The 26,056-nt window shown below is 48.6% G+C and overlaps 1 long non-coding RNA gene across 6 annotated transcripts; it reads right to left on the reverse strand.

Moving 5' to 3' along the window:
- Nucleotides 1-5,797: 5,797 nt before the first annotated feature.
- Nucleotides 5,798-25,475, reverse strand: LOC106629513 (uncharacterized). 6 transcript variants are annotated; one of them, XR_012581602.1, is made up of 8 exons: nt 25,108-25,475; nt 23,031-24,651; nt 21,587-21,645; nt 18,596-18,662; nt 16,222-16,306; nt 14,787-14,979; nt 13,724-13,767; nt 12,026-12,949 (listed from the first exon to the last, which is right to left on the reverse strand). It is a non-coding gene; the product is annotated as an uncharacterized LOC106629513 (long non-coding RNA). The 6 variants fall into 6 exon arrangements; XR_012581601.1 differs by having other exon boundaries at nt 21,587-24,651; XR_003380987.2 differs by lacking the exons at nt 16,222-16,306; nt 18,596-18,662; nt 21,587-21,645; nt 23,031-24,651; nt 25,108-25,475 and adding exons at nt 5,798-12,013; nt 15,314-16,198 and having other exon boundaries at nt 12,368-12,949.
- Between the last annotated feature and the right edge of the window lie 581 nt (nt 25,476-26,056).

Raw genomic sequence — 26,056 nt, forward strand, 5'->3', positions numbered from 1 at the left:
TCAGGGCAGGATTGGAAGGAGCAGGAATAAACTGAGTTTCCTTCACTGCAGCCAGAAGAAAAGCAATGACCTGCACAAGGTGGCACTGCCTGGAGAGGATCCCAAACCCTGGTCCAGGTAAGACCTTCCTTCCCCAGCACCACGGCCTGGGCTCCTCTTCCCTACCTGGCTGCATCCTCCAGTCTCCTGTGCCTTGGTGGGAGTCCCAGTGGGCTAACACAGGATCCCACATCAGTGCCTCATTATCCTAATCATTCTAATCACCTCATTAGGCACCTCATGGCTACTCCAGCATCAGCTTGCTTGAGGTTTCCTTTCCCACCATCAAGCTCATCTTGAGAGGGACAATTCTTCTGGATACACAGAGAGCCTTGAGAAGGCAGAAAGAGAGAAGTGGCTAAAAATCAGGGATGTTGCAGTAAATAATGCAGGATTGGACACACATGGCAGTGCCAGCCTCTTCCCTGTCAGAGCTTTCCTTCCTAATAAATGTATCCAGTTAAAACAGGGAGTAAAATTAAAACAGAATTGCTGTCCTGCAGGAATCAGGGAGAGGTTTTATGTCTTTCCCTCTCAAAATCAGACAAAATGTCAGCAATTCCTATAATTTGTAAAATACAGTAAAAAATAAACAAACAAAAAAAGGGGGAATAAATTTGATCCAAAAATTATGATGCTCCAATCCCAACCAGGGCAACTGAAAGTCCCACACAGCAACTGGGGCTTCTAATTTAAAGAGAATATTTTAAACAGCCCAGATTTGCTGCCTTTTTTTTTTTTTAAATCAAATGAGAAAATTAATTTTTTAAAATCCTCCCTGGAAAAAAAAAGCAAGTTTTCAGTGGAAAGCAGCTGAAATGAAAAATTCTTTTGCAGGTCCTCTCTGAAGAGGAAAAGGCATTTTTCACTGAAATGGAGGGAATCTGTTCTCTTTCCTGATGAAAGGGAATGATGCCTCTGGACAAATCCCTGCAAAGAGGACAGACAGTCCGTGCCAGGGCACAGAGCATCTCCAGGCTTTTCCCCAAAACCAGCCCTGGCAGAAACCCTCCAGTGCTGCATTGGCTCCTAACTGCAGGTTTCATTTGAAGCAAAGAATTCCACTCAACTCAAAACAAAGCTCTTCAATTTGGATTTTTCCCAGTGGTTTTGTTGTGGTTTTGAAAGTGAAGCTAAAATCAACAATTACAGAAATTGCTTTGCCTGTGTAACGAGCGCGGCAGTGGAAAATTCCCATCCTGCTCTGGACTCAAACTCAGAGCAGATCCTGCTCACAGGATTGGCTTTGAAGAACCAAATGAATTTTCTTCTGAGTTACCAGGAAGCACTGCTGAAATATCCCCTCCTGGAACCAAACCCACCCTGATAACTTGCAGCAAAATCCCAGCCTTAAAAGGGATCAGAATTTGCCCTCCCAGACGAGGCAGTGGTGCCCTACCAGTGCAGAGCCTTGTCCCTGGAACTGCTTAATTCCATATGCTTCAGAGGACAGAAGAGAAAAAAGATAATTAAAAGGTCCTTAATGCATCTGGCCAATTAAATAAAGCTGTAAATGGCAAGGAAATAATTCCTTGCTGACCCCTGCAGCAATCAGCTGCTGACCTGCAGCATGAGAATTGATTAGCCCTATCTTAGCATGGCTTGTATAACTACAAATGTTATTATTGGCCATAAAATCAGCCAGCCCTTTATGCAGCCCATTGGTGGCATTTGGCTCCCTGACCCCCCAGCCATGAATTTTGCTGGCTGGAAGGAACAGCCCAGGGCTGGGAAAAGCCTTTCTGTACATTCCTGTGGGGCTGGGAGGTGGTTTCCAATGGTGGGCAGCACTGTCCCAGTTTGCCCAAGTCCAGCCCTCAGTAAATTTGATGCAGTGAGGGCTTAAGTGCCCAGAATAAGCTCTAAACTTACAGATGTAAACTGCTGCTGCTCAGGCTTCCCTCAGCCCCTCTCAGTGTCAGTAACACTGCTGTCAGCAGCAGGCTGAGTGAAATCCTCCCCTTTTCCTGAGAGACAGCAAAGCTGGGCCAGGATCTGCCCTTGTCCTCCTCCTTGAGAAAATCCCATTTTCCAGCATAAGTGCTCACTCAGCACCTGCCCTGGAGCAGAGCCCCCCGGCCAAGAGCTGCTTCCAAACACCTTTGGAGCTGATCAATGAGGAATTGCTGGGTTGCTTACAGCTCAGAGCCATCTCTCCACGTGTCATCTCCCTTTGCTGTTCCTCCCTCCACCTTCTGTGCTGGGCTGGATGCACAGGGAGCCACACTTGGTCCCCAGGAGCTCTGGGAACAAACTGGCAGGTGGCATCAGGAACAGGGAACAACTTCGCTCTGATGTGGCTGGGTGGTACATTCTAAAAATCTGGATAAGTCCAATGACTTTGGTAGCTAAAAGGTGTGGAGGGTATCTCAGTAGAGATACGAGAGTTGGAGCCCAAAATCTGGAATCTGTGGTGAGTTTTTATCCAGTTGAACCCCTCAGGGCCATCAGGGAGTGGATATTCCCTGTGTCCCAGACAAACCCTGAAGACAGAGGTGTCTGGAAAGGGGCTGCTCTGTGGCAGGACACAGAATTCCATCATCTCAACAATCACTACAGCCCCGGAAAAAGGAGAAGCAGGGAATGTCAGGAGTGCTACCAAAACTGGGGATGCTCTGAGGACATATTTCCATTTGGTCTCTGTTGAGAAGGGAGTCTGAAAGAGGAATAACCAGCCTGGCCACTCCAGGGCACCAGCAAAGTGCTAAAAACTTCCCAAAATGACACAAATGATCAATGCACAGGTTTGGTGCCTCTGGGGACCAACAGCAGTGGCCAATCAAAAGCAACCCACCCTGTGTCACAGACATCTTTTATGAAAAATCCTTTTCTTAGGATTTTTCCTCCTGAGAGGCCTCAGGAACAAAATGTAAACAATAATTATCTGCTGCTGTGGAATGCAACAGGTGGATCTGTGATTGGCCCATGTTGGTTGTTTCTAATTAATGGCCAATCACAGTCAGCTGGCTCAGACAGAGAGTCCAGCCACAAGCCTTTGTTATCATTCTTTCTTATTCTATTCTTAGCCAGCCTTCTGATGAAATCCTGTTTTCTGTTCTTTTAGTATAGTTTTAATGTAATATATATCATAAAATAGTAAATCAAGCCTTCTGAAACATGGAGTTAAATCCTCATCTCTTCCCTCAACCAAAACCCCTGTGAACACGGTCACACACCCTGTTCTGGGCACAGCACCAGAGACCATCTTCAAGTGAGGTATCAAAGATTCAAATGAGAATCAAAGATGATGTGAAGGGATGCTGAGACAGAAACTGAAGGATTTGGGAATTGCACCAGTTTTCCTCGAGGGCTGGCTGTGGAGAGGAGTTGCTCCATGCTGAGGATCATTCCCCGTACCCCCTGTTCCCAACAGCAGTGTCACACTGTCCCTCCAGCAGCAGAGCCCTGCCCAGGGCCTCTCCAGAGCCTCAAGGGAGCAGGATTGCATTCATGGCCTCAAAACAAAGCATTTCTTTCCCAAAGGAATAGAAGCAGGGGGAGAGAAGTGAAAGGAGAGGCAGGAGGGGAAGGGGGACAAAAAGGAAGGGGCAGCTGTGGGCTGCAGCCCTGCCTGAGCTCCTTTTGATGACAGCCCCAATTAGTGTGGGGCTGGCTGCAGCCCTGGCAGGGAGCTGCTCCCATGGAGAGCCAGGGAGGGAGGGAAGCTTCCACTCACCTGCAAAAGCCTGAGGAGCTGAAACCTCTCAGACAGGCCCTGTGTTTGTATTTAATGTGCTCACATGAGCAGAGCTGAGAGCAGTGGGTGTGAATATCAGTGTGAATATGCAGCTCCCCATCCCAGGAGGCTCCTGCTGCTGCTCTTCCCTCACTGCCTGTGTTGCTCAGGCCCTGTAAAGAGAGGGGCTCAGGATTCACACAAGCCATGTGCTTTTACAGGACTGCTCCAAGGATCTCCCTACAACATCCAGACAGGCCAGGAGTACTCTCCAGAGCCTCACTTGTCCCCTTCACCTAAAGGAAGGGAAGCAGGAGAACAAAGTCCCAGCTGACAGTGATCCAGGCTGGCTATCAAAGCCTGGAATTAAAAAATAACCTGCATTTTGTTGGCTGCTTCTCTCCCACCCAGTACCACATGTCCCCAGTGTTTGGGCAGGGGAACTTCCCATTGTGGCTCCTCAATCAGAGTGGCAGGTGCCAGGGAAGGTGAAAGGAAAGGGAATAAAAACAGCAAAGGAATGGTAGGTAAGGGAGAGGCAGGAAGATAAAGAGGTGAGTGGGCACAAAGCAGGGGGGGCTGAGTGAATCCATCAGAGGAACAACTCAGCAGCTGCTCCTGCCTTCACCCCGAGCTTTGCTGGAGCTTTGGCTAAGTCCAACAACAAATACCCACTGTACCAGGGAGATTATCCACCTTCAAACAATGGAGGGAAGCACAGAGGAACAAATGGCATCCCTGAGGACTAAGCAGGCCATTCCAGACGCTGGATGCTGGTGCTGGCTGAATCCCATTGCTCTCCCATCGTGGGCAGCACCAGAGTAAGGCTCTCCCCTCTCCAGTTCTGGAGGTCAGGACTAGGATGGTGCAGTGTGTGATGAAATGTATTTAATCACATCCACAAGCTCTCTATTTGAGCTTGTTTCAGCCACAAATGGCTGCACTTGTGAGAGCTTTAATGTGCTTGGGGGTGAAAAGGAGAAGGATTTTGGTTCACATACACATAGAATCCCAGAATGGCTTGGGCTGGGATGAACCTTACACTCATCCCATTCCAGCCTGTGCCCTGGGACACTTCCACTATCCCAGGTTGCTCCAAGCCCTGTCCAGCCTGGCCTTGGACACATCCATGGATGGGGCAGCCACAGCTGCTCTGGGCACCCTGTGCCAGGGCCTCAGCACCCTCACAGGGAACAATTCCTTCCCCATATCCCATCTAAATCCACACTCTGGAAGCCATTCCCCCTTATCCTGCCACTCCATCCGTTGTCCCCAGCCCCTCTCCAGCTCTCCTGGAGCCCCTCTGGGCACTGGAATGGTCTCTCAGTTCTCCTTGGAGCCTTCTCCTCTCCAGGCTGAGCCCTCCCAGCTCTCCCAGTCCATCAGTGCCCAGATAAATGCACCAGAAATGCCTTTACCAGCCTAAAAGAGACCCTTGGAAGAGCAGTACATGTGGAAAAGCAGAAGATTCAGTAATGAGGTGGTGCTGAAAACCCCCTGAACAAGGCAAGGCAACAAATGAGATGCTGCAGTCAGAGTTAAACATCATAAACAACCTTAACTCTGCTTTCCCTTTCCAGGCAAAAATCAAACCTCAGGACAAGCCTACAAGTACAGTGAGACATTTGCAGGGAGATGCAGGTTTTGAAAAGTCAGATATGGATAACAGTACCTTGAATAAAAAATATTGAATTCCCCTTATTAAATCTCTGCCTGCAAAACCCATTGTGCAAAACACGAGGTCAGCTCTTCTTGTTCTGCTTCCCCTCAGCTTAAATGCATCATCCATAGCAAGGCAAGGCTCCAGGATAGAGATTTCAAATAAATGTAAGGGTTTATGGAGTTTCCCAGCCAAGCAGCTTTCAGGATTCAGAATTACAAACCAAGTTAGGAATATTTCCCAGAGATCCATTAAAATCCTTTACTAGACCCCTTAAAAATATGCACCTAAAAAAAACCAAAAAAACCCAAAAAACAAAAACAAAAAATCCCAAGAAAATAAAAAAACAAAGCAATTAAAAAAAAACCCAAAAAAACAGAAAAAAACCCCAAAAACAAACAGGAAAAAAAAAAAAAAAAAAAAGGCAAAAAACCCCCCCAAAAACAAAGAAAGAAATGAAAAGGGAAAACGAAGGAGAAGAAAAAAAATACTGTTGCTGCATAAACAGCTACAACTGAAATGAATACAGTAAATGAAATGAATCCAATTACAGGAATTATTTAATGTTGTGCTCATGTTTCTGTGTCTCTTCATCCTGACTGGTGCCATGAGAGCATCAAAGAACACAACCAACGCATGTCACACATGGTACCTTCTTTACCACCTCTCCCTCACACAGAGAAGGACAATTGTGCTCTGCAGTGTTTTCTTTCAGAGTGATTTTGATTTAGTGGGGTTATTCTTCCTCTTTCTACTCTTCTAATCTGACACTTGACTCAAAAGAGGGGCAAGGTATCCCACTTCTGCTGGAGGAAAAGCCAAAATGTAGCACTCTTGTGCTGAACACAGAATTTTTTGCATGATGCCACCTTGAGTCATTTTCTTCTTGTCCTTTCAGTAAATACCTTGAAGGAATGAAAACACCTGAGGCTGAACAAAAGGGCTCCAAACTAACACATAACAACCTGCTTTTTAGGAGAGTTGTGTGGGCCCTTGAAAAAATCCAATAGTCTCTTGACTTAATGCTGGAATCCACTAGAGCAGGTTTTTATCTACTTGTGCACGTTCCCTTCAGGAAGGTGAAAATACGAACACAGGCACAGAAACACTCTCAGGCATCATGGATGGAATTGTCAGTCCTGTCCCAGTGCCCCTCATAGGGGACATAACACACTGGCCCAGTTCAGGCTCTCACTGCTGGCCCAAACCTGCTCAGACCACATCAGGACAGGTTTTGTGTTGGGCTGACTCCTCTCCCTCAGCCAATGTAAAGTGTTCCATGAGATCTGGGTAATTCAGCAGAGGTGGAACAGCATTCCAGCAGCTGATCTGAAGCCAGTGCTCCTGACAGGGTTAACCAGAGATTTCATGAAACCACAGCTCCCCAAACCAAACCCTCCTGAGCTTTTACCCCTCGCACTTTGTTGGACTTCCAAGCAGTGAAGAGAACAAATGGCACATCATGGAATTATAAAGGTTGGAAAAGCCCTCCAAGACCATTGAGTCCAACCTGTGTCCAATCCCCACTTTGTCACCCAGCCTTGAGTACTGAGTGCAACATCCAGACATTCCTTGGACACCTCCAGGGATGGGGACTCCAAACCTTCCTGGGCAGCCCCTGCCAAGGCCTGCCCACCCTTTCCATGGAAAAATTCCTTATGATGTCCAACCTGAACCTCCCCTGGCACAGCCTGAGGCAGTTTCCTCTCCTCCTGTCCCTGTTCCCTGGGAGCAGAGCCTGACCACCCCCAGCTGTCCCCTCCTGTCAGGAGTTGTGCAGAGCCACAAAATCCCCCCTGAACCTCCTTTTCTCCAGGCTGAGCCCCTTTCCAGCTCCCTCAGCCTCTCCTGGTGCTCCATTCCCTTCCCCAGCTCTGTTCCCTGCCCTGGCCATGCTCCAGCCCCTCAGTGTCTCTCTTGCACTCAGGGCACACAGCTGTGCCCACATGACCCCACCAGCCCATCTGAACTAAATTATCTGTGTAAACACTGGATGCACTGAGCAGCTTCAGCAGATTCCCCCAGAGCAGACCCAGCTTGGTCACCCAGCTCTGCCATCAAAGGCCACCAAAGATACTCCAGGTCATTCTGGGCACAGCTGAACTCTCAGAGCAGCACCTGGCACCACATCCAGACATTTCAGCGATGTTGCCATGGACCAGCACACAGCACATTTTCATTTCAACTCATTGCCTCTAAGCAGGAAGCATTTTTTAATTTCCTCCAGCATTAGGGATAATGTTAGCCACTACAAATGAATTGAAAGATGCCTCCCAAAATGCATTTTCAAATGCACCCTAAATAGTAAACACCATTCAAGTAAGACGCAGCCAGGATTGTAATTGGAAGCTGCAGAGAGTTCTCTTTCAGGATTCATAACAAAGGGCATTTTGCTGAAAAGGTTCATGTAATAAAAACCTTCACAAGTAAGGGCCAGCTCCTCCAAAACATGCAGCTCCTTCAAGCAACACAAAGTACCCCAAAACTCTGCAGGTGAGCTATGTGGATGTGTCCCTGCATGGCTCCAGCAGTGCAAAGCAGGAGGAATTCAGAAGGAAAGGTTCCTGGAAGGACAGCAGGAATTATACAAGGTCTGGAAACGCTTTTCCATGAAGAGCAACCCAATGGGTTGGGATGCTGCAGCCTAGAAAAGAGGCAGGAGAAGGGGATTCAAAAATCTTGAGTCACTGGAGGAGTGTGGGAGGATCACAGAATCCCTGGATCATTGAGGTTGGAAAAGTCCTCCAAGACCATTGAGGCCAAGCTGTGATCAATCCCCACCTTGTCACCAGCCCAGAGCTCTGAGTGCCACATCCAGGGGTTCCTTGGACATCTCCAGGGATGGGATCTCCAAACCTCCCTGGGCAGCCTCTCCCAATGTTTAACAACCTTTTCCATGAAGAAATTCCTCCTGGTGTCCAACCTGGCACAGCTCAAGGCCATTTCCTCTTTTCCTGTCACTGCCTGGGAGCAGAGCCTGACCTCACCTTGCCACAACCTCCCTTCAGGTGCACAATTGCTCCTTAACCACCTGGTCCAGCCCCAGAACAAGGAGAAGGAAGCAATCCAGGGGATCCACAGCAAATCAGGGAAGATGGCTATGAGGAAAGGGGGTTGGAAAGTTTATGTGGCTCAAGGCAGGGCTGGGTAAATACTTGGAAGCGAAATCCAGCAAGGATTATTAGACAGATGAGTCTTCCCTGACACAGAAAATATCCTAAGCTGAAAATAATTAGGGCCCAAGAGAGTATTCAAGGAAAGTATCAGAACTGTTTGCCTCTCCCCCCTGTTCTCCAGGAAAGCAATTATGGTCAGTGCAGAGGGTGGTGGGGTTTTATCAGCTGCCTTTCCTCACTGCAGTGAGCAAAGGAACCTTCCATCATCTCCTGGGGCAGGGCAGAGCTGTGCAGAGAGAGAAGAATGCAGGCAGAACTGTGGTGAGGGGACAAGAAATGGGAAAAGGGAGGCAGAGTGGGACAAACACAGATGTACGTGGTTCTACAGGAGCCCTGAGGACCAATCCTGGTCCTGCTGACTTCAAGGGAGAGGGAGGAGAGGCTGAGCTGCTGTAGTGGGGCTGTTGCAGCAGCTCAGATGGTTTTAGGAGAAGAGGAAAGGAAAATTTTGCAGGGAAAAGCAGCACCTCCAAGAAGAGCAGGTGCTCAGGTGGGGAGAGCAGTCAGCACTCAGGAAATGCAACCACGGGATCAAACCTGCAGTGGTGCATCCCAAATCTCACCCATTTCCCTCCCACCCAACCACAGCACCCTGAAAGCAATGAAAGGTGCTCCTCTCCCTGCCAGGGGTGGCTCCCCGAGCTCACTAAGACAGATGAGCCCCAAATAAGGATCAATAACTGGGCTGTGAATAAGGCAAGATGGACGAGGGAGGGAATGGGCACTGAAAAGGGCAAGTTCCAGGCAGGATTAATGATGGAGAGGGAGTTGCACTGGAGCAGAGGACTCAGACTGCTCAGCTCTTTGTGCCTTCAGGAGGGGAAGGGTTTGAAGGAGTGCTGTGTCCCAAGAAATCCAGATGGCAGTGAAAGCTCACTGGCACCTCCAGAGTGCTTCTGTCTCTGTGCTGTGGGGTTCAGATGGCAGCAGGGACAGATCCAGGAGCAAGGGAAGGACCTGGAAAGCCATAGGGAAGTCTCAAAAAGGCACAAGCTTGTGCTGGTAACAGCTCAAGAAGGGATTGGAGAAAAAAAACTCCAAATCTGCTCATCTCCAAGCTCCTCTCTACCTCTCTTACAGCATTCCACTCTTACTTCCTTCATTTTTCATCTTCCAGGCCACAGCCCTGTGCCCAGCCAGGCTGCTGTCTCAATCAAAACCATTCCTCCAGTCCTGTGTCTCCATCAGGACGTGGGGGGAGGCAATAAACACCCCTTCTCCAGCAGCAGCTGCACAGCTTGCTCCAGGCACAGGGTGCTTGGAGGAATGTTACCTCGGAGGAAATCATTAAAGGAATCTGGCTAATTTTGTAATTCACACCTGGACTGCAAATGTTAAAGAGCCTGCAATAATCTCTAATGAAATATCACATTGTTTAAAGAGTTCCCAGTGAAATTCGCCCTTAATTGATTTTTGATCTGTGAAAAAACACCATGGAGAAAGAGAGAGAAGATATCAGTCAGACTCCTGTTTTATCCCTCCTGCGAGCGTTCTCCTGCCTTTGTTTCCTTTGTCCCCAAGGAATCAACACTAGCCTGAAGAAAGCAGCCTGGAAGACACTACAAAACTAATAAATAACACTCGAGTGGGAATCCTGAACAGCACATCCTCTTAAATCATCCTGAAAAAGGTGAAGCAGTCTCCTAGGACAGCTCAAGAATCATAGAACGTAGATTCGTAGCAAGAACCATCCCAGACAGACCCCGTGGGTTGGAGCTTCTCCAACCCTCAGGAACCTCCCCAACAGCACAAAGGCTGATCCCCTGTGCAGTGACACAGCTCATCTCGCCCTCAGGATATCACAGGGGAGCTTAATCCAGACATGACTGACACAGAGCAATGGCCAAAAATATTGACAGCAAAGACCTGGCAGAAAATTCCTGACAGCGGCAGCGTCCGGCTCAGAACGTGCCAGGGCAGCTGCAGGAGCCAAGGAAACAGGTCAGGATTAACTCACAAGATAATGCACTGCAAAGCTCTTCCAAAACCCAGCAGCAAACTGTCATCAAGCAAATGAGCAAACAGTAAAATATAGCTGGGAGAGATGAGAGGAAATGCATCTCTAAACATCACCAGAGACCCAAATAAACTGCTGCACCAGGCGGCTGGAAAGCACCGGGCATCAATAAGGCTTTAACTAACATTTACAGCTGCCAGAGCCTGCTGCAAACAACCAGAGCTAAAAGGAAAAAGAGGATAAAATGAAGGAAAAGATGTGCAAGGGTTTTCTTAAGAGCTGCTGGAAGGAACCACATCCCAGGCTGGCCAACTAAACCAGCAGGGGAGCACCTTGCATGGCAAGCGAATTAGGATGGGATTGATGGCAGGGCGAAATGTGGGAGGCTGCCAAGGGGATGGGAAAGCTCTGGACATGCTGAACATCTTCAACAATAAAGCCTTTGATAAAATAGACTATTAATTAGGACACGAAGGGGAGAAGAATCCTCACAACTGCCATGTTCAGATCAGGGCAGCTCAGTAAGAGCTTCAAGCAGCTAAACCTGGGATAACAATGGATAACCTGGAACAGCAGAGGATGCCTTTCCCTCAATTACACAGCACTAATATCAGGTTTATAAAATGGCCCTGGCACAGGGTGCCCAGAGAAGCTGTGGCTGCCCCATCTCTGAAAGTGCCCAAGGCCAGCTGGGACAGGATTTGGAGCAGCCTGGGACAGTGGAAGGTGTTCCTGCCCATGGCAGGGGTGGGACTGGATGGGCTTTAAGGTTCCTTCCAACCCAAACCATTCCACAGTTTTATGATTCTATGGTTCTTGTGGGAATGATCAGATCACTTTTGCTTTTGTAAAGCATCTGTTGGCTTATACTCCCAGCAAGGGTGGTGCTTTTCAGCTCCTGCTGGAGAGCTTTCCTTATCATTCCATTCACACATCTCTGTGAGATCCAGTGACACTTCCACCTCAGCTGAAATGGAGGAATCAGCCAGATGGGATTCCAATGGGAGTAGTTCCCCTGTGACCATGAGTTTTATCCTTGAGCAGGACTCAGCTGGGACCAGTCTCTGCAGAGTGTCCAGGCAGGAGCACCAAGGGAAGCTCTGTGTGGAGTTTTCCATCCTGCGGGCTCTCCTTTCCTGTACCAATCCCAGGAACTTCCTTCAGCATTTCTCCCTTGGCTGCCTTGTCTAGACTGTCACACTGAGCATCTGGGGCATTTCATAATCTTCTTAGAAATTGTGACCTTCGGTTCTGTGTTACAGTGACCTGAAAGTTTGTCCAAGAAAAGCATGAGCTTTATTTTTAAAATACACAAATTCCCCCAGCTCAGCTGTTTCCTGGCAGGTCCAAACCATGCCACATTTTCTCACATCTGCAAAGAGCTGCTGTATGTGAAGTGTCTTTCTTCCAGCCCACTTCCTTGGGTATAATTGTGCACAGTTAATTTTGAAAAATTCAACAACACAGTAATTTCTCCCTTTGTATATCTCTTCACCTTTTTTTTTCTGGGGAAAAAAAAAAAAAAAACAGGCAAAGAGCCAGCTCCATACAATGGATATCAGTGACAGCCCTGAAAGGTGACAGGTGACAGGACAGGCCATCCAGAAAGGCTTCAGCTGTCTCCTCTGGAGCTGGGCACATCTGCAGATCTTCAAAGCATCCTCTATGTCCAGTGCCTGCCATGCCCCACAGCACAGGAGCTGATGTGAAGGACACAGTGACCTGGGTGAGGTCACAATGCCAGTGGCCAGGACACACCTGGGAGCCACTCCCATATCCCCAGCCCTGTTCCATCCCCTCTCCCTGGAGGCTGGGGCCCACGGTTTGTTGTTTAAGGTACAATTTAGTGCACTCCTTACCTGCTTCCTTTGAATCTAATGATCCACGCTCTCAATTTGATTTGTCTGCCTTGGAAGTCTGCTCCTCACTAATTCCCATTCATCCATCTAGTTTTCCTCGTTCCCTGCAAGCTGTCATTTTTCTGACTGCAACATATTCAACTCCATCATCCCAGGCATTTTATTTGTGTGGTTCTGCTCTAACGGCGAGCATGGCTGTTTCAAATTATGCCTTGCTTTCAGTTTTGCTTGAGTGTAAAAATGTCGTGTAAAAATGAACTACCCTCTGATGAAGGCTTTCAGCCTTCCCATTTGAGGAACAGCAGGCAGCTTTTTGATTCTGGGAGCAATGGGAGAAGGAGCAATCCAGCTTTTGTTTTACAGATTGCTACAATAGATAGCTTCCCTGTAGGAAGTGCAGCACTATATTATGCTTATGTAAAGGGTAATGACTGGGAACTTGGAGAACTCTCCTCTTTGGAAGTGCCTGACGACCAGGAACAGCAGGTGTGGAGGAAGAAGAAAGCTCCAATGCTTTTCTGTCCTGACTTTCTCTTCTTTTATGTTTGGAGACTGAGCTCGGTGTCAGAAGCGAGTCGGCTCCTGCAGGTACATGAAAGTGGAAAGGTGTGAACGTGGCAAGGAAGAAACCCAAAGGAACAGGGGGAGGCACGGCTGGGGCTGAATCCCAAAGCCTGGCCCTGAGCAGCAGCAATGAAAGGGGCTGTGCTCAGCAATAGGAGGCTCTTTAGCTCACTGTGGGGAAACTGGGCAATTACCCGAGGGGCTGGATAAGGGAGAGAACAAAGAGCTGAAACACTGCTGGAGAAAGCCTGCGCCTGTTCCAAGAGCAGCACAGCAGCAGCAAGCTGAGGAAAACCCCCTGACACCCTCCACAAAGACATTTCTGACCCACAGGAACATCAAATACTAAAGGTGTCCCTCTGTGTCCCTGCAGACTTGAGGCAAAATGCTCCTTCCCACTGCCGAACAGCACAATGAGGCACCACGGGGAGCAAAGTTGCACAGAAGGACCCTTTGCTTTGCCTGCTCCAGGCACAAAAGATGCCAAAGCCCCAGGAAATGCCACCAAGATGCAGGATCTGCTGAAGTCTAAGCTGAGCAAAGCTGGCTCAGGGAAAGCACTCAAGATCCTATGTGAGAGCAAAGACATGAGCTGGCACAGAGGGAGAAACAAAACGCAGGACACTGCTCCAAACCAGGCCAGGAGCAGCTCTGTGGGGTGAATCAGAAAATACAGCTTGCCTGGTTTGCCCCTGATTGGGGAAGTCTCCCTCCTCTAGCCCAGAGCCTTTAGGTTGAGTCATATTTTCCATGGTGGCTTTTCCAATTTTGGGGGTCACATCCATTACCTACCCTGGTGTGTGTCCAGCTCCGTGATGTCCAACTCCCTGGGTGGCCTTTGGGAACAACAGAAAAAAAAACCACAATTAAGTAAAAAGCAGCAGGAAATTCCCTGAATAGAGAATTGTATGAAAGAACTGAGGAAGGAAAAAACCCCTGTGTATTCCCCTAAACTCTATAAGAATTGTTAAAAGCAGCCAAACAAAGGGACAAGAAGCTGCTGGGACAACACAGCAATGCACATTTAGTGAGAACATGGATCAGAGCAGCCCAAGGATGTGATTTGCATCCCTTTCCAGGCTGAGTTTTAGGAAACCAGCAACTCCCAAACAAGCAAGCAGAGGCATGGTGACACATAGCAGCCGTGATCGTGCTGGACAACAAAGACCTCCCTGATGCTCTGAGAGGAAGGAAACAAAGATGCAGCAAAATACAGACAAATTAAAAGGACTCCACCAGTCACAACAGCATGAGGACAATGGGAGTTCTAAGCTGTATGCCAAGGAAAAGCACAGACTGGAATACAAGGGGTACAGTCAGCACAGGAGATGCTACGCAAGCCTAAAATAAAAGTTCATTCATGGAGCCGTGGAGCAAAAGCTGCAGGAGGTGAATTTACAGCTGATAAACACCGGGAATTAAACGAGGGAGTGACCTGCATGATCCCCACATTATCTCTGCCAGAGAAAACCTCAAATGGTGTTTAAGGAGTGGGATGTCTCTCAAGCACACTGCAGCCAGCACTGGGTGAGAGGAGAGCAGTACAGCAAAATGTGACAGTAGCAATACACACTGGGAATGCACTGCAGGAAAAGGAAACCATTCTGAGAGCAACAAGATATCTCTGATCCAGCAATGTGCCCATCACAGGATGAGGTGCAAGGCAGGAGAGTGCAGCAATGAAATAAAACATTTGCCAGCACCGAGGGAATTCACCCCAGTCAGAGAGCGCACATCCAAACACAGGGCACCCAGGAGACTCTAACTGGGAAGAGGAAAAGCAGGCAGCAAAGCCCAGCTCTGGCAGCAGGACACACACAGAACACACTCTGGGGGCAGGGAGCAGCAGCCTTACCGTGATCCCGATGCTGGCAGCCGGTGGTGATGGGATGGGAACGCCCCTTGGGATCCAGAGCCACCAGCAGTCCCACAAACAGCACCCCAAGCAGGGAGGATCCCTTGGAGGCTGCCAGGCTGTGGTTTAAGGTCTGGGATACAAGAATCAGGTGCTCTCTGGCTGCCACAAACAGCCAGGAGGGCAGAAGTAGCTGTGAGATGAAGCAGATAAAGGATCACACACAAGAGATTTCCCATCTTCAGCTTCCAGCCCCGTCCCACGGAGCAAGAGCAGCACAGCTGACAGCCACAGATCTGAGAGACTCAGGGATTATTGGGACTTGGAATGATCTAATAAAACCTCTGCCTAGTCCTGCTGTGCCCCGAGACAAACACACGTTGCAGCTGCATTAAGACAACACAGCTGCTCTGTAAAACAAGCAGCTTTTTCCAAAATGCCACGACGTGCAGGAAGGTAAAATCCAAGCACACAAGGGCAGGGAAAAGAGGCCTAAGTCATCCCACATGTAAAACAAACAGCTATACCTGTGGTCACAGTAATCCCAGGAACAGGTCTGGCTTGCTGGTAGCCTGCTTACCAAAACAGATGCAATTTATGTTCAAAGTCAGGAAGGCTTCAAGAAGAAAACCTCAAATCACTACTGGGTGGGTTTTTTTAAAGCCACAGCTTGCAGTCCAAAATATCTCCTGTGCCTCCCACTGAAAGGGAAGGCTCAGAGCTTTGCCATGTGCTGCTGAAAGGAGGGCTGGCTCCAGGGATGCTTCTCCCCCAGAGCATTCTCCCAGCATCAGCTGGGACTGCTGACCTTCCCCCCAAAATAAACACAGCAAGCTGCCCAAAGACATGAAAAGCATCAAAACAAGTGAAACACTTGGCCAACTGCAAAGCCAGGCTTGGAGAGCCTCCAGGAGCTGCAGGACCAAGCTCTCCCCTGCAGGAGCTCCCATTCATCATCCCAGTGCCAGCCATGCTGGGAAAGGCAGTGCCAGCTCTGCACCAGGGCTGTGACACAGAGCAGGCTCTGCATTAGGTCAGGGCATTCCTGGAGGAGCTGTAAATCCATGAGAGATGGTGCAGGGGGGTGCTGACCTTCCTCCTGACCATCCCACCTGCAATATTCCCAAAAGCACCTTTCCTGCAGGTTAAGCTGAGCAGGATTAGGGATGCCAGAGCTCTGGCAAGTGCCAAACACCTGGAGAAGTGCTGATCAGGAGGAAGGAGGAGACATAAATAGAGCACATGTCACCATTCAGGGACCTTACAGCAAAGCAGGAAGGAGTCTAGCATGGAGAACAACTTCTCATGAACCTGTCAGGCCCAGCCTCTGGGGGAAGCATCCAGCAGGGATGTGGGATGCACTCCAGGCAGCACAGGGATGCCAGGTGTCAGTGGGTGAACCCCAAAATTCCAGTTGTGCTTTTGACCCTTTTACCTGGGAGGGGAGCAGAGCCTGACAGCCAAGCAGCAGCAAGAGCAGGACCAGGAATTCAAATAGCTCTGAATTAGCTGTAGGAAAGCTGGAGGAGAAGAACAGGGAAGCAAGGCAGTGTCAGGGGAGAAACACCTGCTTGGGAAGTGGAAGATGCCTTCATCCAGCATCTCCCATTCCTGTGTGACTCCTGAGGGCTGGGAACAAGGGATAAAGGGGTAATGGCCTTAAAGTGAAGAGACAACAGATTTAGATTGGATAGACAGGAGAAATCCTTCCCTGTGAGGATGCTGAGGCCCTGGCAAAAGCTGCCCAGGGCAGCTGTGGCTGCCCCTGGATCCCTGGAAGTGCCCAAGGCCAGGGCTTGGAGCAATCTGGGACAGTGGAAGGCGTCCCTGGAGATGCAACTGGATGGGCTTTACAGTCCCTCCCAACCCAAACCACTCTGGGATTCCTTGATGAAGACAACAAACAGGTGAACTGGAATAAGTAACCCAAGAGTCCCAGAATTAGGGTCTGCCTGATCCTAGGGAAAAAAAACCCTTTTTCTTGGGACCAGCCATGCACAGGAAGCAAGCTTAGAGTGAATACACACATCCCCACTCCTGAAATACCCCCAAACTCTTGGTACATCCCCCACCACGAGCTCAAGAAATGAGCAGAGGAAGTTGAAACATGGAAGGGGAGAGCTGAGCAGTGGGAAAGAAGAAGAACACACAGAGGCTGACAGAGACTCTCACCCTCATCACAGCCAGCAGCTCTTGCATGAGGCAATTTTCTGTCCCCACACCAAAGATGCTCCTGTCCCAAACCCCAGAGTTCATGATGGGAAGTTTGTGCCAGCAGTGGGAATTGCAGCAGGAATGGGAGGATGTCTCCATTCAGGGACCTGTGGGAGTCCCAGGGCTGCTCCCCAGCCCAGCTCTCAATGAAGATGGGCCTCTTTTTCCCAGATAATCCAACATTTCACAGCCTGGGTGTCCATCCCTGGGGCTGGGGTGGAGAGGATTGATCCCTTTGCTGACAGCAGAGACACATGGAGTGAACAGCAGAGGGGCTGGAGTGGTTATTGATTTGCTACATGACCTTGGCTAAGTCACTTAACCTCAGTTTCCTCATCTGGATATTGGGAATTATGGGACTTGCAGAGTGCCACAAATTCATCAGAGGGAACTACTTAAGAGCTCTTTATGACTTAATGGGATTTCCCTCTTGAAAATTACTCCCATGAGGATTGAAGCAATGGGACTGGGATATTCATAGCCTGACTTTTACTGAAAGTGCAGAGCTCTTTTCTTTTTTTTTATGGTTTTTTTCTCCTAAAACACCCATGTAAATCTTACAGCTCAGGAGCACACAGTCCAAGCATGTCCAGCCTCAATGCTCTTTACAAACACTTTTTGAATCAATTCTGGCCATGGTAACAAGCCCCTCTCCTTGTCTGATTCATGTAGATTCAAACATTCAGAGTTGCAGACCCTGAGCTGGTGGGGAGAGATGCTCAGCTGGGTGCTCATCGTGTGAGGTCTGCTCAAATTCACCTGCAGACTGTCACACGTGGCTCCCTGGAAGAAGTGAAAATCTGAGGATTAAAAGAAAAAGCAACAACAATTTCAAAGTAAAGTCACAGTTCCCCCAGGAAGGTCAGCTCCAAGGTCCAGTTTCTCCTGTGGGATGCCACCATTGAATAATGGAATCACAGGATAGCCTGGTTTGGAAGGCACCTGACAGACCAACCAATTGCATCCACCTGCCATGGGCAGAGACACCTTCCACTATCCCAGGTTGCTCCAAGCCCCATCCAACCTGGCCTGGAGCACTCCCAGGGGTCCAGGGGCAGCCACAGCTTCTCTGGGCACCCTGTGCCAGGGCCTCAGCACTCTCACAGGGGAGAATTTCTTTCTTGTATTTAATCTGACCCTACTCTCTGTCAGTTTGGAGCCATTCCCCCTTGTCCTGTCACTCCAGGCCCTAGGAAATTGTCTCCATCTTTCTTGCTCCTTCAGGCCCTGGAAAGCCAGCATTAGGTCACCCCACAGCTTCTCCAGGTGAACAGTCCCAGCTGTGCCAGCCTTTCCTCCCAGCAGAGCTGCTCCATCCCTCTGCTCACCCTGGTGCCTCCTCTGGGCTCTCTCCAGCAGCTCCAGCTCCTTCCTGTGCTGGGCCCCAGGGCTGGGGCAGCTCTGCAGGTGGGGTCTCACCTGAGCAGGCAGAGGGGCACAATCCCAACCCCTTTCCTGCTGCCCACCCTGCTTTGGATCCATAGGAAGGTTTAAATCCCTTCCTCCCCACACTCCAAGCCTCTGCCCAACACAAACCAGGCTCTGATGTTTCCTAAGAACAACCAGAGCTCCCGCTGCAGAGCAGTTCAAAGCACCTTGAGACAACGCAGGCCAAGGGTTGAGAAGCTGAACACAAAATTCTTCTCCATGGTGAATGCTTTCCTAGGAAAAAGGAGATAAAAATACCCAGTGTTTGTGCCTCAGTACAACCAGTGCTTTAAAGGCTCTCACAGACCCATGCACAGCCCTGGCACTTGAGGACAACAGGATTAAATCCAAAGCCCTTTCCTGTGCTAACTCACTCCTCCATGGGGAATTCAAACACTTACCAGACTGAGGAATATCTACTTCTGCCCTGTCACACTCCCTTGCTCCCTCCTCACCCTTCCCCTCATCACCCACACAGTCACTTGGTATTTATTCTGCTCTATTTTATTTGGATTTCCTCTAAGCAGACTCATTAATCTTCCCTGCAGATGCACAGCTCTGACAGCCAGGGTCTTGACACCTCCAGAGCCAGCAAAGGACATTCTCATACTCCTCTCTTCTTTTTCCCTGCTCCTTTCTCCCTCTAAAGAAGCCCTTCATACCTCACCAGGCACAGGGTTTTTGATGAGAAGGTCATGTGAACCAGAGACAAGGGGGCTGTGGGGGAGGAAGGCAGGAGAAGAGGATGCAACTCCCACAAGGAACTCCCAAAGTCCCACTGAAAAGGTCAGGATGCTTTTGAGTCCTCTGCACTACTCCCCAACACAAAAAATTCACTCAGCCCAGTGCAGAGATACTTGATAAAGAGTCTAATGAAGTGGAAAGAGTGTTGTAGGGGAAGAATAGTCCTCTCTCATCTCGACATCCCATGATGCTCCATCCAGTTGCTATGGAGATTTTAAAAGAGAAGGGGTTTTGTTGTCTTGAAGGGCCTTCTCCCTTCCCAGTAACCTTGACCTTTTCCAGGTTTGTGTGTTTGTGTGTGCATGTGTATGTATTTGTAAAAAAGAGATAAGGAATTCCATTTCTTCTTATCTGGTCATGGCTCACTGGCTGGCACTGATGCATGTGGGGGGCCGTCAGCCTGGCTCAGCACGGAGATTTGGAGAGGATAAGAGCAGAAAAAAATACAGAGGGGAGCAGTTAATTAAGGCTGATATTGCAAAGGACATTGTTTGCTGGATAATGAATTCCATCCGCCCCAGAAACACAAGTGCAATTAAAGGTGTGAGAGATGAAGGGCAGGGGGGAGCAGTGGGTCACTGTCACTCTACAAAGTGGCCCCAGGGGCCCTCCAAAGCTGGGCTTTCACACAAGAAAGCCACCACCAGAGATTATTTCTCATAAACAAGGCAGAGGAGATGCAGCCTTGCTCTCCCCCCAGGTGAGGAAGGGCTCCCTGTGGTGTTAGTCCTTAAAAGGAGGTGAGAGGCACTCAGGTTGAAAACAGGTTGATTTAGGAGGTCCTCACAGCAAGAGGAACATGGAGCTAAGCAGACAGGCCCAGGCACAATAACACTGCCCATAAGTTCATGTTCATTCATTCCCTTTACCAGGAATTTTCTGGTAATTATTTAGCAGGAATTTAATTCCCATTTTTAGCCAGGCCAACAGAGATGCTCAGATGTCATTAGGAGCCCACTATTCATCCTCCACCAGCCCACATCTACATCCAGATCCCCTGTACTGTCCCCAACTCCTTCCTGAAGAAGAGAGGGAACCTTGGTGCTGGAATTTGTGCTCCAGCTTGGGTCTCCTCCTGACTCTGAGGCCACCACTGACCCTCTGCTCATTCTCTATGTGCCATCACCTCACAGGACAGACAAACAAGGGAGGAAAAATGATGGAAAATCATCTTTTTTGTGGGATAGGAGCCACAAAGCTTAGCTTGGAGACCATGGGCATGGAGAGGAAGGAAGGCATGCAATGTCCCTGCCACATCCTCCACAACACCAGAGAAACCAGGCAGCCCATTCTAGCCAAGAGCACAACAACATCCAGGAGTCAGGCCTGGATTTGGATGGAGCATTGCACAACCCCATTTTTAATTACGAAGGATTATTCATGTTAGATAAACAACCTGACACCATTTGGCACCTGGTCTGCCCCTGCTGTAGGTTAATGAGGATCTGATGTCTGGGATGGCTTTGAACTCCTCTCAATTACCAGCAGCAGAAGCATCCCAGGGTCAGATCCCTAAGCCCTTTAGGGATTTAGCTTCCCTGTCCCTAAAGAGATCACAGATAAGGTTTATGGTCACCACTAACCCTGTGTCTGTGCCCTCTCTAAATTAACTCAGCAGTGACCCAGGCAAGATAAGGAATTAATCGAAATGAGCTCCCTGAGCAGTGGCCTTGGCAGTTCCCTGCTCTCCTCCCTCCAAGCCTGGCTAAGCTTCCTCAGATCCTCACTGGCTTAGAGCAGCTCTGCTCCACTTGCTGGTCCTGACAGCTTTCCATATCACATTCCAAGTGAGAAGAGTACAGAAAGAGAAAAAAAAGTCATAAAAGTTTTATGGGAAAATATTTCTCTTTTAGCCAAGACTGCTGTTGATACAATCACTTTTCCATTTTCTGCAGGAGTTTGAGTGCAAGCCTCTCCCCCAGCCCATCTCTCAAGCTTATGATCTGAATTTGTTTGTCCATTCCCAGCCTGCCAAACCATTTTCAATAATAAGATCCATCTCCTCCTGCTCAAGGCTGCATTGTCTTCATATCCTTGGAGATCAGATGTCTGTTCTCCCTTTTATCACTTGAGCTGCACGTGTTTTGATTGTAAACACCCTGATAACACTCCAGTTAGCCCCTCACAAGTGAAATAATAAAGGAGAGATAACATTTCTAGACGTGACACTTAGACTGTCATCCTACCCTGAGATAACAAGGAGCAGACAGCCCGGGAGTCTGTCTTACCCCGATAAAGATCTTGTCACCATAGATACAAAAGAGATAAACTTTCTAAAATAATATCCCCGTTCATGTCACTTTGTTCAAGTTGGAAAAGTGCGATTCCTCTCCCTCTTCCCACCGGGTGTGTTTACAATTCCTGCCATGCCCATCCCCTTGGCATGCTACAACACAGGGATTTGTGTTTCTCACCCAGCAGGAGCAGCTGACAGGGGCCAGCTCCCAGGATCAGGTTTTGAGTACCACCAGCTCTGGAAGAGGAGAAAACTCCATCAAACACTTCTTGTGGAGGGTGATACCCACCACAGCCCAACCAAGCACCAGTTATCTCTACGTGCTGCACCTCCCTGCTCCCAAAAATTCCCCCACACGCATGGCTGTGTGGCCCATGGCAGCAGGATGCTGCTACCTGCAGCAGGTGCCAGCATTCTGAGCTGCCTTTCTCCATGCTGACTACAAGAGATGCTTGACATTTCTGAGCTGAGGCATTTCAGAAATGACAAACGGGCTTGCAATCAAAATGAAAACGTGTGCAGAAACATCGCTGATCAGGCTGGGAGCTGCCAGGCTTAGAAGCTGAAAGCTGAGCTTTTCTCTAATAAAGCAAAATAAAATGAAATAAAATGATATCATTTATTCAAGAAATACATCTGGCAATCCAAAACTACTGTGACCCTTGGGAGTTGCTTTTATTGTTTGGTTGGTTTTTACGAAAATACTTTTAAATACTTCATGAAGTGTTTTCAAGGACAAAAACATCCGAAGGGAGCGTTTCTAAATTGACATTTTCTCTAAAGAAACAAGGTGAAGTACCTGTTGGAAGCCTACCATATTTACTTGTCTCACTGAAAAAGCAACTACCAACACCAATGTGTTTTGGTGACACCAATGTGTGTGGTCTCACCATCATAGAAAATGCAAGAATTTATTCTCCTCCTGGTGAATATTGACCCTGGCTTTGCTTCACTGCATATTTGCCTCTCGGGTCAATAAATCATCATGTTCATCTCAATAGAAGTCAGTATCTGCTTATTATTATATTAACCTTTCCTGGGCAGATAACAGTTGGTTTTCCCCTCTAATAAGATATTGCACAAATTGAATAACCAAGAAAGATTCCTTTGTGATTGGACTTTTTCACTACCAGAAATCTTCCTCAGTTTGAGGCATGTGAAACAACACCCATTTAATGCACCACATGGAGCTGTCTTTTCTCCTAAAAGCAGCTTTCAGAGCACACACACTGAGCCCCAGGAAAAGCCCTGGGATATCTGAGAAATACACATCCAAGGAGTCCGTCCTCTGGCCAACAATGTAAAAAAAAAAATGCTGCCTCATTTGGCCCTGCAAGAGGTCAGGCTTTCATCCTGGCCAGGTATTAGCACAAGCCTTCACAAAGCACCCAACACAAAGAGAGGGAGGCTCAGCCAAAATTTGGGAAGGAAAGATTTGTGAATTTGTGAGGAAGGATGGCTAGGCAGAAGGACAGATGGAAAGCATGAGGATGAAGGCAGAAGGAAAGAAGCCTGGTACACAGGAATAAAAAGGGACTCTTCATTATGGAGAGAAATGGGCAGGTGCTGAAGTGGAGCCCAGCCTCAGTTCCCCCACACAGGGCCCAGAGAACAGGAGATACCTGGTGGGGCTGTGCCTGCTGCCCTCCTGTCACCAGCCTTTAGGGATTACAGACAGCATGGCACTTCTTCAAAAGTGCAGAAGACAGCCTTGACATCCTGGCAAGTTCCTGCCTTCAATAAAAAGCAATGACTTGTAAGGCTGCGTGTGAGATATGGCGACACATATGGCTGGCACGGTGTCCTACATACTGCCTGAGCTGCCACCAGCCACCTCACTGCCTGCACAGCTCCTCAGCTATTAAAGTCACACTATAAAATGTAATTTGCCTTTATATCTTAAGCTCAAAAGCTCCTTTAAATTTGATATATGCACTCCTTCCCTGAAATCTAGATTTTAACGGTGCTTCTTTCAAATGCGAGTGCTGCCCACAGGTGCCAGCCAGACTTTCTGGATAGGGGAAACAGAATGCTGGTAAAACTTGGAATAAAACATTTATCATGTTTCATTAGACTAGGCTGGAACAGAATGAAATATGTGTCATTAATCTGTTAGTGTGTGCATATCTGCCCAGTGAGGGATAGTTCACCTTGGGTACCTGCTGGGAGTGAGACCAGAGAGAGAATAAGAGGAGGGCAAAACCTGAGCTTTGTGGAAAAGACTGCATGAGAAGGATACTGGGCCAGAGGGCAGGGAAGAAACAGCACAAAGTCATCCCCATAATCTGTACAAAATGCCCCTGGAGCCTGCTGCTGGATCCAAATGTAGTCCCAAACATCCCTCTGTTTATAAACACTCACTTCCAAAAGCTTCTGAGCTGCTGAACAAAAACAAACAGCAGCCATGATATGAGATAAAGAGGAAACGAGCCAGAGTAAACCCTGTGGTGGGAACAAAGCCTGGGAGAGCAAATACAGAGCCCCAGGGGACAGAGGCTGTGGAAAGCACAGGGAAAGGATGCTCACAGGGCATGGCAGGAACACCTATGGCCTCACCAAGGAGGAAGAGCTCCACCAGGTTTTCCAGCAGCATGGAGAACCAGGATGAGCTTTACAGCTTGGCAGAAACCCCCGTGAGAGACTCTGGGCTTTTCACCTCCAAAATCCACCAGGACTGTAATGCCAGGCACTTGGGCTGAATGGCTGCTGCCCACCACAAAATCCAGATTAATCCAGGCAGATGCTGAAGCCCTGGCAGCAGATAAATAACTGTAGTTAGGAGCAGTAACTGTTCCTCCTTTCCCATGCTAGAAAATAGCTTGGCTTTCAGACATCCCACTTCACCCGAGGTGCCCAGCTTGTGTAGCCAGGAAAACCCTTCCAGATTCCAGGGTGCTTGGCTCCCTTCACCAGGGGAAGGAGGGGCTATAGCCAGCTCAGATAACCTGGGAACAACAGTGATTCACCCACGGGGTGGAGAAGGCAGCATCAGACACCACCAGAAACCATGGCGGGGGACAAGGTGCCACCACCTCGTGCCATCTAGACGTGCTCAAGGACAGGAAGAATTCCCACACAGGGAATGGCATCATTTCACCAGCTTCCAGCCTTTGGAATGCACACATCCTACCTCCCAATCCAGGCCCAAACAGGTCAGAGGATGAAGTACATCTGGGATCCAGGGCATATTTCATCATGGTGAGGAGGAGCCAAGCCCCCATGCCATGGACAGGAGAGTTTCCCCTGCAAAGGGAAGGAAATGGCAGCTGATGCTCTGTGGCACAAACACCACATGGGATGATGGACACACATCCAGCATAGAAACTTCTGGCATTTTTTGTCTTGTTTTTCATGTGATGGAATTAAAGGGTTTCCTGCTGTGCTCTGAAAAGGGCAGAAACAATAACCTTTGCAATTAGCACTTGGCAGAACAAGCTCCTGTCCACAATAAATTAACGGAACCAATTAGGGGGGAGGGAAAATCATCAGATGCCATGAGGTAAATCCTGGCTCTGCCAGAGTGCAAGCAGAGGCTGTTCCAGAGCACAGCCACTCTGGGACATCCTGCTGGCTCCAAGAAGGGACAGACAAAGGCTTCCTGCCCGTGCCCAAGCTTTGTCCCAGCCAAGGGAGGAGTGGAAAGCCAAGCCACATTTCTATTTGAGACCTGTCACATGAAATTTATTGCCATGTTCTCACCTTGCTGGTAGCAGCCACATCCCAAGGCAAGGAGGGGGTCACAGACCAGGCCCTCCAGGGGTGAAGTTCTCAACTGTGATAGAACATTTCCTCTTAGCTTTGTTTGCTCCAAGACCTTCAGTTCCTCCATGCTTGTAGCTTGTGTAGGACACAGAGGTTCTTTGCCTGCCTCTCCCTGCACGAGAGACACTGAGTAGCAAGCTCTTGTGGCCAAGAGCTGCAGCCAATGCCCCTTCTGAGAGCAGAGACCACCAGGATGGGGGACACATCCAGCGAGGGTTCCCAAGGCTGAGCCATCCTCAACAACAAACGTGGCCTGAAATAACCAGAACAATGATTTTTCAGACCTTACCTAGTCCAACGTGCTCCATTCCTCCATCCAAGTGAAGCAGAAAACTGTATTTCAGCTTTACAAACACATTTGAGCCAGCATCCCAGGAAAGATCACTCTGATGCTCTGCTCAAATCAACTTGGACATGAGAAAAGGTGTGTGCCTGAGGAAGAGAGAAAGCAACCATAAAGCAGGCAAGGTGACAAACAGCAGCATGTCAGGAAGGGGAGATGTGCCTGGTGGGCTCAGCAGAGATCACTCCCAGACCCATCTGTTGTCACCTCTTCATTAACGAGCTGGAAAAAGAAGTAAAGAGCAAATAACAGAATTGGCAGACCCTGCTGTATGAGGAGGTGATGCCATCCTGCAGTGAAGGACAGGGACATAAAACAAATGAGAAGACAGGTTAGAAATCAGGGTAGGAAATAAAGAACAGTGAGAAAAATGCCTCTCCACACAGATTTAAAGAGGGGATCAAAACCATTCAGGCAACCAGAAATTCCCCTCTGCAAAGGGTTCTGGTATTTCAGATTTGTAGGTGTTAAACAAAAGCCAAAACCTGTCCCCAGAAGAAAGTGAGTGTCCCTGGTTCCATGTATCAGACAATTATTTACTGT

This window comes from Zonotrichia albicollis, chromosome 9 (assembly GCF_047830755.1).
Source record: "Zonotrichia albicollis isolate bZonAlb1 chromosome 9, bZonAlb1.hap1, whole genome shotgun sequence".
In the NCBI taxonomy this organism is placed as follows: Eukaryota; Metazoa; Chordata; class Aves; order Passeriformes; family Passerellidae; genus Zonotrichia; species Zonotrichia albicollis.